General features: G+C 40.8%; 1 pseudogene; it reads right to left on the bottom strand.

The window, feature by feature from the left end:
• Window positions 1–13,276: 13,276 nt before the first annotated feature.
• The window catches only part of LOC122554919, a 177,322-nt pseudogene continuing 176,696 nt past the window's right edge, over window positions 13,277–13,902 (bottom strand).

Raw genomic sequence — 13,902 nt, 5'->3', positions numbered from 1 at the left:
GGAAAGTGTGGTCTCTAAAGAAGGAGGCCATCTGGTGTGTTCTGTGGTGGAACTGGTCCTCCTGGGAGCAGATACAGTGGAGGCGGAGGAACTGGGAATATGGGATGGCATTTTTGCAAGAGGTAGGGTGGGAAGAGGTGTAATCCAGATAGCTGTGGGAGTCGGTGGGTTTGTAAAAAAAAGCATGAGGAAAGTCTAGTTACAGATGAGCTGAAGTTGAAGGATTGTGTGTGAATGGAGATTTGCTGGCAAAAAGTAGCAGATTGGCCTGTGGACTAGTGACCACATATCAATGAGAATGGCCTCCTGCCTACCAATAACGTTGTGATTGGTTCCCAGTTAGTGGAACAGCTTGGAGGTGTGAATGTTTGGGAAAATCCTTTTTTGGATCACTGAGAGGGAAGAAACTGTGTTTCTGCTCTGAAGCAAAGCAAAATCACAAGCCTGACAATAGCCAGTTTATGTCACCTCATCAGTTACTATAAGTTGTTACTTCGAATGAGTAAGTCAGAGGCATTTATAGGTGTGAACCAATCACCCTGTGCCTTCTGCAAACAAGTAAAAGTTTATGGAAAGATTGAGGAGCAGTGTTCTGATCAGCAAAAGGATCATCTCAGCAAACATTGTGACCAGGGCTGATGGGTTCCTAATCTTTCCCTCCACCTATCAGATCCATTTTATTTGTGTCTGTATAAGGGGTGTTTTATAAGTGGGTTAGAGGCTTAACTAGTAGAGTTATATGACGATAGTTCATAATTGTTTATCTGTAGTTAGAATCTATAAATTTATAATAATAATTGTTGTTAAGTGCAGAACCTGGTCCACGTTTTGGTCAACCTAGATCTAAATGACAGGTAAATTGAGGAATGCTATATATCTTTAAAAATCTTTAACTTTTGTGATGACTCTGGAAATAGCAGGGGTTTATTTCCAGTATGCTACTCACGTGAGGCATAATAGAGGTCAATCATATCAGGTGAAGAACATTGCTAGAGGTGTTCCAGGTAGAAATGTCCTTAGCTCAACCATCTTCTGCTGCTTCATCAATAAACATTCTTCCAGCCAAAGGTCAGAAGTGGAATGTTCACTGATGATTGCATAATGTTTACTCGAAATTGCAATTGCTCCAATAGGGAAGGAGTCTGAGTGCACATGCAGTAAAATCTGGACAACATTTAGGCTTGGGCTGGATATGAGAAGTAACATTTATGCCATTCAAACAGCAAAGACTATTTCCAACATTCTAGTGACTTCTCCTTGAGATTCAACAACATTACCATTGCTGATTTCCCTCACCCTAAATAAATTACAGTATTTACTGTTGACCAGAACATTAATTGGAACAGTCACACTAGATCAGATCCGAGATTGAAATCTGGCTTGATAGATCATACTTGGTCTTTTTGCTTCTAACAAGATGGGGTAACACTAAATCCTAAGCATGTAACTTTGCAGATTTTGTTTTAACAATTAATCAGAAGCTTACTACAAAAAAGAAATGAAGATAAAATAGAATAAACCAAACGATTTTAATGTAACATACATCTAAAGATTTTGAAAAATGCAATTAAAGTGTAATCACATTAATCCCAAAACCACCCTTTTATAGCACTTTCTCCAAGGCTTCAACACCCAGTTCCAAAACCTAATAGCTCCTCCCTTATATAATTGAGTCTAGACTTTCATGTATTCGCATAACCCCTTCAGGATTGTCGAAACGCACTTCTGATCTGAATTAAACTGAATGGGTTTTATTGAAAACTCTTTTTTAAAAATTTTTTTCTATGCCTCAAAAAATGAGTGAAATAACTCCAAAGAGGCCAGAATCCAGTCACCAAATCACCCTTTATTTTTACATGCATAGTATTTGATTGTGGTCCACCTTCCTCAGAACCAGCTCTCAGAGTGAACGGAATCTCTGACACTCGTGTTTATTTTTTTTGAGCTACTTGGTGGTATTGGTGGCCACGCAATGCACAGACAAAGCAGCCAGCACAGAAACAGATATCCTGTCACCCTGTATTTACATAAACACAGTGTAAAGGCTGTGACCAACCAGCTCAGAGTCAGTCCCTTCACTTAGCAGATTTTGAATCCTATCTTTTATTTCCCCAGCATCCACGATGTGTGTGTGCAGGTATGAGACACAAGGTGTACGAATCTTTATTCAGTTTCCACCACCAGGATGAAAAGAAACGCCCAAGTGGCCAGTGACAAGCAGTGCCCTTCACATCAAAGGGATACGATTGTTCTTTTCTGTCAGCCAGGGCTCCCTGATTGGACCAGCTTAACAGCCCCAATCAGGGAACTCATATTCTATGAGGTCCACCTGGCTGACCTCATTACAAGCATACAATGAACATTGTAAACATCCCAAAAATTCTAGATTCTTCTATCTAAAAGTTTACATATTTACTGGATTTGCACATAGACTGTCCCAATGTAAACAAATTTCCATTTTCCTCCAAGACTACTTTTGCAAACTGATTTTTAAAAAAGAAATCACCACGGTTACAGAAACACAAATTAATCAGTAAATCCCTTCAGTTTCAGAAAACTCATCTCGCATTCGTTCAAACTCAAAAATCCAAACTCAAAAATAAATTCTATTGAAATATTAATCAATGTTATAGATGCCAGATCACACCCCAAAAACAGAACAAAGGCTGAAATCCCCTGCTATCAACATCCTCAGGCTTACCATTGACCCACAAATAAACTGAGCTCGCCATATAAATACTTTGGATACAAAAGCAAGTCAGACGCTAAGAATTTTGAAGCAAATAATCCATCTTCTAACTCTCCAATTTCTTTCCATTATCTACAAGGCGCAAGTCAGGAGTGTGATTTCTAATAGCCTGAATGATTGCACTTCAGCAACACTAAAGAATGATGTACTTCAGCAATCTTTCTTTGATAACATCTTCCAAACTTTCCATGTTTACCACCTAAACTGACAAGAGGAAAAACACATGCAAATGCCACTGCCTTGCAAGTTTCCCTCTAAGTCACACAGTGTGCTCACTTGGATTGATATTGCAATTGCTTCACTGTCACTGGGTCAAAATCCTGGAACTTTTCTTAACAGAATACACTGCAAAGATGATACCTTATCACCAGCTTCTCAACGGCAATTAAGGATGGGTAACAAATGATGTACCCCACCACTTACCATAGAAAGAATTTTATAAAATTATGTAGTCTGTCTTATATAGTACAATAGTCATACAAGCATTATCAAACAAGTGGAATATGTCAGTTGTGATCATGCTATTCCAGGCAGACAAATTCTATCTTTTACAAATAACGAGGACAATGGAGAGGTGACAGGGACAGAAATTACACTCAGAGTCCTTCACCATTCTCCTTTATTGTACCTGTTCAACTGAAATACTTTGATGAGTTTTTGTTAGACTGCTGCTCTGTGCCATGTGACAGTAAATACAGGATCAGTAACATCAGGTTTATTGATCATGATCTTGGATTCAGCTAATGGCCATAGACCATGGGGGCTGCAAGCTCCAATCCAGGAGGGAGCGAGATCTCAAGTGGCCTCATGCTTCAGCTCCTGGCTCTGTGTTTTGGCTGGTTGAGGAAGTCAGACCTTAGCAAGCACCATGTAGTCTGGGTCTGCCATCAGCACATTGGCAGCCATCAGATATTACTGATCTTCAGGGAAGGTTTGATTCAGTCTGTCCTTTAGTCTGACACCCCAGACTCAAATATGGACATCTGCATTTCTATCATGGTGTTTGAAACCCTGACTTCTCACTCTATCCTCTGCTGGCAGACCTGCTACTGCATTCAAAACACACGGAGGAAAGCAGGAGTCTGTCAAGTAAGACAGTCTGGCTATTGAGGGAGTGCAGCGTAGGTTCACAAGGTCAATTCCTGGAATGGCAGGATTACCTTACACTGAAAGACTGAAGCGACTGGGCTTGTATACCTTTGAGATTAGAAGACTGAGAGGGGATCTGATTGAGACATATAAGATTATGAAAGGATTGGACACTCTGGCAGTAGGAAACATATTTCCACTGAACCAGAGGACACAGCTTAAAAATAAGGGGTAGACCATTTAGGACAGAGCTCAGGAGAAACTTCTCCACCCAGAGAGTGGTGGCTGTGTGGAATGCCCTGCCCCAGAGGGCAGTGGAGGCCCACTCACTGGATTCATTTAAGAAGGAGTTGGATAGAGCTCTCAAAGATAGTGGAATCAAGGGTTATGGAGATAAGGCAGGAACAGGATACTGATTAAGGATGAAAAGCCATGATCATATTGAATGGCGGTGCAGGCTCGAAGGGCAGAATGGCCTACTCCTGCACCTATTGTCTATTGTCTATTGTCTAAGTAAAGTTGGTGGAGTGAGAATCCTCTGGGTGAGGCTTGGAGGAGCAAGAGGCTGCCAGCTGAGACTGCACGGAAAGACAATCTAATGGGGGAGGCTGGGGGGAGTGAGAGTCTGCTGGGTAAGAGGAGAAGTGAGTGCCTGGATAGTTGGAGGAAGAGTGGACACAATTAGGCAAGGTGGGAGTGGTGGGACAGAAACAAGGGGAGGTTGTCAAGGGCAGCAAATAGTTTTAAACATGCCAACAAATGGCTGGTAGCCAAGGAAACTTAAAGTCACTGAAGTAATTAATTCCTTGCAAATTAATGTGTTTTTTACCATGTGCTGGTTATTTTGAAAAAAAAGTTGTTGTCAAATGATGTTTGCTATCTTATGCAAATTGAAATGGCATAAAATTTGACCCCTACCATGACATTGGTTCCCACAGCTCAAAGATTACCATGGAGATGTTGGTGTTGAACATTAAACCAGACTGCAGCGGTAAAGGTGCTGGAAGCTGACTCTCAGAAATCTCATAGTCCTCTGATAATTTCTGGCCAACACCCCCAGACCAGCTATACCCAATTTATAGACCACTGAATGAGCAATCCAAGGTGACTCAGCAATCTAGTGGTTTCGCAGTCTAGGGTGGTAAGGTAATCTGTGGTCACTTTCTGATCCATGATACTCAGTTTTTTTCAACGCAGTGATTATCTTTCTGCTTCATGAATGAACAGTGAGTTTTCACTGCGAGGTAGTTGATCAACAAGTTCCAGCTGAACCATTTGGGTGGCATGGTAGCTCAGTGGATAGCACTGCTGCCTCACAGCACCAGGGACCCAGGTTTGATTCCAGTCTCTGGCGACTGTCTGTGTGGAGTTTGTGCACTCTCCCCATATCTGTGTGAGTTTCCTTTGCATGTTCTGGTTTCCTCCCACAGTCTAAAGATGAGCAGGTTAGGTGAATTGGTCATGCTGAATTGCCCATAGTGTTCAGATTGTGTAGGCGATTGTGCACTTGTCAGGGGAAATAAGCTGGGGGAATGGTTCTAGGTGGGATACTCTTTGGAGGGTCGTTGCACACTGTAGGGACTCTATGGTGATGATTTGAGCACGTGCCCACAGCAAGCAAGAGAGATAGCACAGTGAATGTCTCATTTTTCCTATTCAAGAATGGAATCACATACAATTCTGCTCCACTGTCTTGGCAACTCTGGACATGTGGTGAACAATACCTTTGTCACCTGCTTTCACACACATAGCCTGGGATGTAGATCAGCTAAGAACCTAGTCTGATCTTGCCACTCTTTAGTTCAGGAGAGTTTATATCTTGTCTTTGGCAAAGGCAAGATCATAGAATCCCTAAAGTTTTGAAACAGGCCATTCAGCCCTTTGCATCCACATCGACTCTACGAAGAGCAACTCACACAGACCCACCTTATCCTATCCCAGTAACCCTGTCTTTTCCATGGCTAACCCACATTGCCCAAAGTGTCCAGGGATGTTCAGGTTGTTTAGCATGGCCAATCCACCTAACCTGCCCATCTTTGGACTGTGGGAGAAAACCACTGCATCTGGAGGAAACCTATGCAGACATGAGGAAAATGTGCAAACTCCATACTGACAGTCACTGAGCCTGGGAACCTGGTGCTGTGAGTCAGCAGCGCTAACCATTGAGCCTACTATAAATTTCTTGTTACTCAGAGAGCTGTGTGTGACTGATCTCTTATTCCCCAGTTTCAATTTGATAGGGGAAAAAAATCTCTATCTTGGATTGTCTTCCGCTCCGAACTGTTGAGGCCATGTTGGTTCTGTTCCAGCTACATTCAAACCACACCACCCAATTACAGTAATTTATACCTATTTTACTCTCATGTATTTGCTAATGGATTGGCAAGAAACCTGAGTGCAACTTGACATTGACAGAATGGTCATAAATTCTAGTTCAACTTCCAGGCCAATCTGTTATTCCCGATGATAAATGAGGAAGCAGTGTTTGCCAGGACATCTGGACAGTCCCTTGCTCTTTTGAAAATAGCGCCATGGGACTTTTATGGTGACGAGAGTCTCATTTGAAAGACATCACCTACTAGGGACTGAAATTATTGGTCTGGATAATGAACTTATATGATGGTTTTCTAATTCTGAGGGAAGTGCGCCACAAGCTGAGCCAAACTGGCACTGAGAGGAATCTGAAGTCCAAATATTACAGGCTTTCTCCTTCAATAGGAAAAGACTGTATTAAACTTGATTATCTGCAATCAAAGGCTCTCTTCTGTGGCTGACAAATGAACCAAAATGTTCAAACCAATTAAAATTTCACAGAACAACGAATCACAAAGCAAAAACTGAATACGTTAAAACTCTTGTAATCTGATTAATTCAATCATTGGCTTGACTGTAAACTAATATGGAAATTTACAATTTTATACTTGCATTTATCTTATGCTTTCAATGTAATAGAATGCCCAAGGTAATTGACAAGAGCATTCTAAGGCAGAATCTTACATTGAACCGCATAAAATTGTATCGACGTAGAAGACCAAAGCTTACCAAAGAGATAGGTTTTTAAGAACATCTTGAAGAAGGAAAGACAGGGATAGAGAGATTTGGAGAGGGCATTGAAGAGTTTAGGGCCCAACAACTGAAGGCATGTCTGGTCTAGTTATATAATGGAACAATTGAAATCTGAAACATTGAAGAAACCTGGGTTTGATGAGCTTGAATGTCACAGAGAGCTACTGTGCTGGAATTGATCACAAAGTCCTAAAGGAAGACACAATGGAATAATTTGGGAACAAGGATGAGAACTTCAAAATCCAGCGATGGAATCTGAGAAGCTATGGCAAGATTTGTGGCAGATTAAGGTGGAAAGCTGGCATAGCCAACTCAACATTGGGAGCAACTCAGTGTACTTTTTATGCATTTTCCTGCAGTGACTGTAATAAGATCAGCTAGACTTCATAGAATATGGGTTCTCTGATTGGGGCTGTTAACCCGGTTCAATCAGGGAACCATGGCTTACATATGAAAAAAGGGAATGTCAGAGACACTGCCACCCTGGTACCTGACTCTGAATGATGCAGCACTAAAGTCAAGGACTGCTCACATGTAAATAAACAGAGACTTGGTGACGAGCTATGGCCTCTGTGGAGTCACTTCATTGCTGACTAACTCTGTCTTCACAAAAGAGGACAGAAATAGCCTCCCAGAAGAGTGAGGGAACTAGTGAGATGGTCTAGTGAGAGGGTGGAACTGAAGGAAATCGATATTATAAAGAAAGTGGTACTGGAGAAATGAATGAGTTGAAAGGGTGAGAAATCTCTGGGTCTTCCCAGATAATCTCTAACCCAGAGAATTAAAGGAAGTGGGCCTGGAAATATTGGATATACTGGTGGTCATCTTCCAAAATTCTATTGACAAGAGAAGATCCTACAGATTGGAGGGTGGCAAATATAACCTCATTATTTAAAAAAAAGGAAAAAAGACAGAATCACTGACTAATTAGCCTAATATCAGTAGTCGGGAAAATGCTAGTGTTTATTATAAAATTTGCAATAACAGATCACTTGGAGAACATGAACGGAATTGGCCAAAGCCAGCAGGTTTTAGGAAAGGCCAATCATTCTCAAAGAATCTGAAGGGTTTTTTCTGTGAATGTAACTAATAGAATAAATAAGAAAAACCAGTGGCTGTGGCTTTTTGTAAGACTCCACGTAATAGGTTAGTTGGTATAACTATAGCATATTGTAGAAGAGATAATATATTGGTATGGATTGAGAATTGATTGACAAACAGAAGCTAAGGCTAGGCTTAGGTCACTTGGAGAAGTGAGGATTGTATTGGGGAGACAGGAAACCTCATCGACTGTGACCGTTGCTCCCGATGTGGTCTCCCCCAATCGGGGAGACAGGATGTCAACTTTCGGAATGTTTCAAAGAACATCTCTGGGGGACACACACCCAATAACCCCACCGCCCTGTGGCTGACCACTTCAACTCCCCCTTCCACTCTGCCAAGGATATGCAAGTCCTGGGCCACTGTCAAATCCAAGCCACCCAATGCCTGGAGGAGGAATGCCTCATCTTCTGCCTTGGGACCTTCCAACACATGGAATCAATGTCGATTTCACCAGTTTCCTCTTCCTCCCATATTCTTGATGAAGGGCTTATGGCCGAAACGTCAATTCACCTGCTCCTCAGATGCTGCCGGACCTGCTGTGCTTTTCCAGCACCACATTCTTTGAATCAGTTCACTTGGCAGACAGTCCTATGAAGACAGATTGGTTTGGTTAGCCCTTTAAACACTAGAGTTTAGGAAAATGAGAGGGAATCTTATTGAAAAGTATAACATTCTATCAGGGCTGGACAGACTGGGAGTTAAAAAAGCAATATACTGTGGATGCTAGAAATCTGATACAAACATAGAGAATGCTGAATAAATTGAACTGAACAAAAGTCATTCTGGATGAAATAATTAACTCGGTTTCTCTCTCCACAGATGCTGACAGACTTGCTGAGTTTCTCCAACAGTCTCTGTGTTTGTTCTAGGTGCAGCGACAACATTTCCCTGTTTGAGGAGACTAGAACAAGGGGTGATATTCTTAGGATATAGGTTAGACCATCTAGGACTGAGATGAGGAAAAAAATTCTTCTCTATGGAATTCTCTACGACAGAAGGCTGCAGAGGCCATGTTATGACAGTATTCATGAAAATGACAGATACAGTTTGAGGTATGGGGAGAAAGCAAGAATACAGCATCACGACAGAGGATTGGCTATGATCATATCAAGTAGTGGAATAGTGTTGAGGGGGTGAATGTCCTATTCCCAGTCATTGTGTGTTAAACACATTATTAATGACACAAAGTACCTCAGCTTCATTTTTTTTGCATTCATTCATGGGATGAGGGTATCACTGGCTAGGCTGGCATTTATTGTCCATCCCTAATTACCAGGACAGCAGTTAAGAATCAACCATATTGTTGTATGTATGGAGTTGCATATAGCTCAGACCAAGTAAGGCTGGCTGTTTCTTTCCCCAAAGGATGTTAGTGAATTAGTTGGGTTGAGTCATTGTTAGAATCTTAATTCCAGACTTTTACTGAATTTGAACTTCGCAACCTGCCATGGTAGGATTTGAACCCATGTCCCCATAACATTACATGAATCTCTGGATTAATTGTCGAGCAATAATACGACTAGGCCAATGCCTCCCTGTGGACACTTACAAAATGCTTTGAATAAGCTTAGGTGTGGAGAAATCTCAGCATGGACGTCAGAGCGGATCCCTGGTAACTTCAGCTCACTGCTAGCTGTGAACAGACTCCATGTTGCTCAGTGTCAAACAGAATCTCAGGTCATGATCAATGAGCACCAGCCATACACATTTCTCACCCACTGACATCGATACCCAATATTTGCCAATCCCTCATGACCATCATGGCACCTCTCCAATCCACTTGGAAGACGCTTATCAAGCAGATTTGTCTTGCAGTGTGGACCAGCAAGTGGCACTGAAATATTGATGAATGGACACTTTCAGTACAGGAACAGGCACCTAACTTATGGATTGGATCAAGCTGCATTTCAAGGCTGCTCTCTTGCTTTCTTAGCACTTGCTCATCCATGCTCCATGTGAAGCAAGCTGGCAGCTATATCTTGAAGTTTTAGGGCAGTCATCTTCACCGAAGCCTGTGCAGACACCTATCATTCAGGGGATCCCTGGTTTCTGCAACATGTCCTATAAGTTTCCCTTCAAGCCACTTAGCATCCTGCCATGAAAATACATCACCATTCCTTTGTTGTCACTGGGTCAATATTGTTGAATTCCTTCCCTAACAACATTGTGAGCGTGCACTCATCATCGACTTTGCAACCATTCAAGAAGGTAGCTTACCACTGACCGCTCCAGGGCAAGTAAGGCTGTGGAACAAATGCTGGTGCAGCGAGAGATGGTCACATCCTGTGAAATTAAATGGAAGTAATCAAGTCTGGAGATAGCAAGGGCAGAGGTTAAAGTTTTGGTAAATGAGCTAAAGTGGAACAGAAACAGAAATTGCTGGAAAAGCTCAGCAGGTCTGGCAGCATCTGTGGAGAGAAATCAGAGTTAATGTTTTGGGTTCAGTGACTCTTCCTCAGAACTGAAGTGCGACAGAGTGAAGCAATGTTACAGAGATGAGAAATGTAATCATTTTTATGGCATACATACGTGCTTGCCAGCTGACCTTGGGTCAAATTTGATAATCAGGTATACTATAGCTTGCCATAGAATCCAGTTCCAGGTAGATGCATGTGCAGCAGAGAGACTGCAATAATATCTTAGTCAGCAGTCAGTAAGACAACTCTTGTTTTATTCACTCATGGGATGTTAGCGTTGCTGGCTAGGCCAGCATTTATCACCCATACTTAGTTACCCTTGAGAAGACGGCGGTGAGCTGCCTTCATGCACCGCTGCAGTTTATGTGCTGTAGGTTTACCCACAATGCCTTTAGGGAGGGAATTCCAGATATGAAATTAAAGATTCTAAACATAAGATTAAACCTCCACTCCCTTTGTACACGAATCTAGCTTGCGTGCTATGTAGTTAAAAATAGATACCAATGAGCAGTTTCAAGGCAGGAATATAATTCTTGTCTTCAAAATGTTACACAGACCCCTCAAGTCAGATTACTGTCTTTCAACCATGTCCAGCTATTTGTTTTAACGCAACCAGTATTCAAAGGTACCCCATGATTTTGCATTGGTTAAATGATCAGAAGGGGACCCAGGATCAATCACTGCATTGATTCTCAATGGGGCAGTATTACTGGCACTAGCTTGACCTCCTTGATGTTAAGTTAGAGAGAGGAAGAGAATGCTGATTGGTGTTGTCAGGCTTTCCAGTTATCTCTATTGCTACCCCAGCTAGGCAGCAGAAATGGGGGACAAGGTGATCTGACAAAAGTCTGCTCAGATCTCAGTTCTAACAAATGGCCTGCCAAAAATCACCACCAAGATTGATCAGTGAAAAACAGTCATGAGAGTGAGGTGCTCCTCGGTGCATTGTAGAAACATAAAATAGGAAAAAAAGACACTGCCTCATATCTAAAATAAAGATGATTTATTTTTATAAAGCAGCTTTAGTGTTAAGTATTCCACTCACCCTGGTAATAAAGTGTAACTTATGACTGTGTGGGCAGACTATGCTGTAAACTCCTGCACTCTTAATTTCACAGGAGACCCTCCACAGCCAAATGCAAAGCCTTGGACTGACTTGTCTGTATTGGACTGACGCCCAGAGGTCAGTCTTCAAACCTTACAAACACCGAACATTTCTCTGAAATGCTGCGTTTAATCTTACTTTCAAGGAAAATGCATTTTAAACGAATGATATTCATAAATATCATTAATAGAGTTTTAACAGTTACTAATGTCGAATTTTTTCTCAAAGAACCCAATGCAAAGACTCCTGTTGGTTTCTTATCCAGCAGCACACTGACTATAATCTGTAAAATTGCAAATCCAACTTCTTTTATTTAGCAATGTAAGAATGTAGATATGTTGTAAGCAACCAGAACTTGAACAACATGTAGCACCTTTACATCTACTGGTCTTTAAGAAACCAAACATTTTACAGCCAGAATGATCTAGAATTCTAAGTATGGAAACCTTCACATAAATATTTGTGAATATCACATTTTTTTGGTTGGAACTCTCCCCCCCCTTTTGTTTATGGAATGGATTTGTTACACAATGGCCTGCACTGTAAACTATTCTGTGATTTGACCGCAGAACAAACTGAACAACACAACACACCAGTTAAAATTAGCAGCCATTTTACTGCATAATGGGCCTTAAAACCCAAAATTGAAAATGGGACTTAAGGGAACTCATTACAATGATTAATATGCCAAAATGATTATGTGACATTAAACAACTTAAGTGGCATTCATAAAGAAAATATCATTGCTATAGATTAATTCCAGTTGGGCAATGTGAATTGGTCTAGTAAGAAACTAGACTAACGGGTTGTTATAAAAATATCATAAACAGCCTTTCAATAAAATTTTGGAGGTGGTCCCGACATATAGATATTGGTTGTGTAAACATATTGCCCCATGGTAATTTTAGAAGTTCCTCAAATCTTTAATAAAATTTTTTTCACATTTTACACTAATCTCATTTTTGTCTATTTTTGTCTCTCCCATTTACACCATATGGCTTTATAACCTATTGGTCATTTTCTGTTGTGACGATGCATCTCACAACACATTTTAGATTGGCAATCAATTGAAAACTATTTTATCAGTAGGTATGCAATAATAATTTCTGGCGCAAAGCGTTTTAATGCAATATTATTTTGCTGACTGACATTTCTATGAAAAGAAATGACTTTTGAAGCATGTGGTTTTTTGAACACATTTTGGCCTACTGACAATATTTATTCAGTTTCTGGTATTGAGGTTTTTATTATATTAAAGAATAGATCTTCTTTGATCTCCATGAAAAAGGGATTTTAGAGCAAGGGGTGCATTGTGTGGTCCACATCATATGGTGTTTCAAGTTAAGAGGCTACCGCAAACATGCTTGTTATTTGACATGGTAAAGTGGCGAACAGAACCGCCAGATAAAAATGCACTTGCCCACACCTCATCGTGAATCTACTTAAAACACATTATGAACAACTATTCTCCCTGATAAAAAAAAAGCAAGTTTAATTTCCAATAGTGTAATTCTGTAGTGTCAACACTGCACAATTCAGTACAATCCCCACCCGAAAGTATAAAAGTACATAAAAATAACAAAGGAGGCAATCAATTCAAACACAAGTATACACCATCTTTCGCTTTCAAAATTTACTGCTTCAGCAGTGTAAATGATAAATTTGGTTACTTTGAGTCACTATATTTTGATTAATGTTGCTTACTTAAAAAAAATTGCTTTAAAACTGCAAAGCATTCTGTTGGATTTAGCTGGTTTCAGCTGATTCTCTGAGCTTCGCATGGAGGGCATCACAAGTTTTCTTTGCATCACCCAGTAACATGGCAGTGTTAGGTTTGTAAAAAATTGGATTGTCAACAGCAGCATAGCTGACTCCCAGAGAACTCTTCATCACAACCACCTGGAGAATCAACATCAGTCACAAAATGGTAACTGTCCGTCAACAAATAAGTACATCTGTACTGTTCAAGTTTGATCCCTAGCTGCTGCTGAATTTTCTCGTTTCAGGCATAGTAATAATTGACCAGAATTACCGCTGACCAGAATCAGAACTGATTCAAAATACAAAATCAGATCACAGGCAATGAATTCTACAGTAAGTAGCTCACCGCCTAGCTCCGTAACGCTTGTCCACTATCTACAAGGCACAACTTACGAGTATGATAGAATACTCTCCACTGAGCTTGATGACTGCAGTTATGACAGCACTCAAGAAGCTTAACATTAGCCAGGATGATATAGAAAGATAAGACCCCTGTGGTATTGTCACTGTACTCGCAATCTAGAGACTTAGGTAATGTTCTGGGAACTCTACTTCGAATCCAGTCATGGTAGATGGTGGAATTGAATTCAACAAAAAATTCAGGAGTCAAG

Source organism: Chiloscyllium plagiosum, chromosome 1 (assembly GCF_004010195.1).
Source record: "Chiloscyllium plagiosum isolate BGI_BamShark_2017 chromosome 1, ASM401019v2, whole genome shotgun sequence".
Taxonomy (NCBI): domain Eukaryota; kingdom Metazoa; phylum Chordata; class Chondrichthyes; order Orectolobiformes; family Hemiscylliidae; genus Chiloscyllium; species Chiloscyllium plagiosum.
Note: the sequence above shows the minus strand (reverse complement) of the source record. Positions and strands in the feature narration are given on the sequence as shown.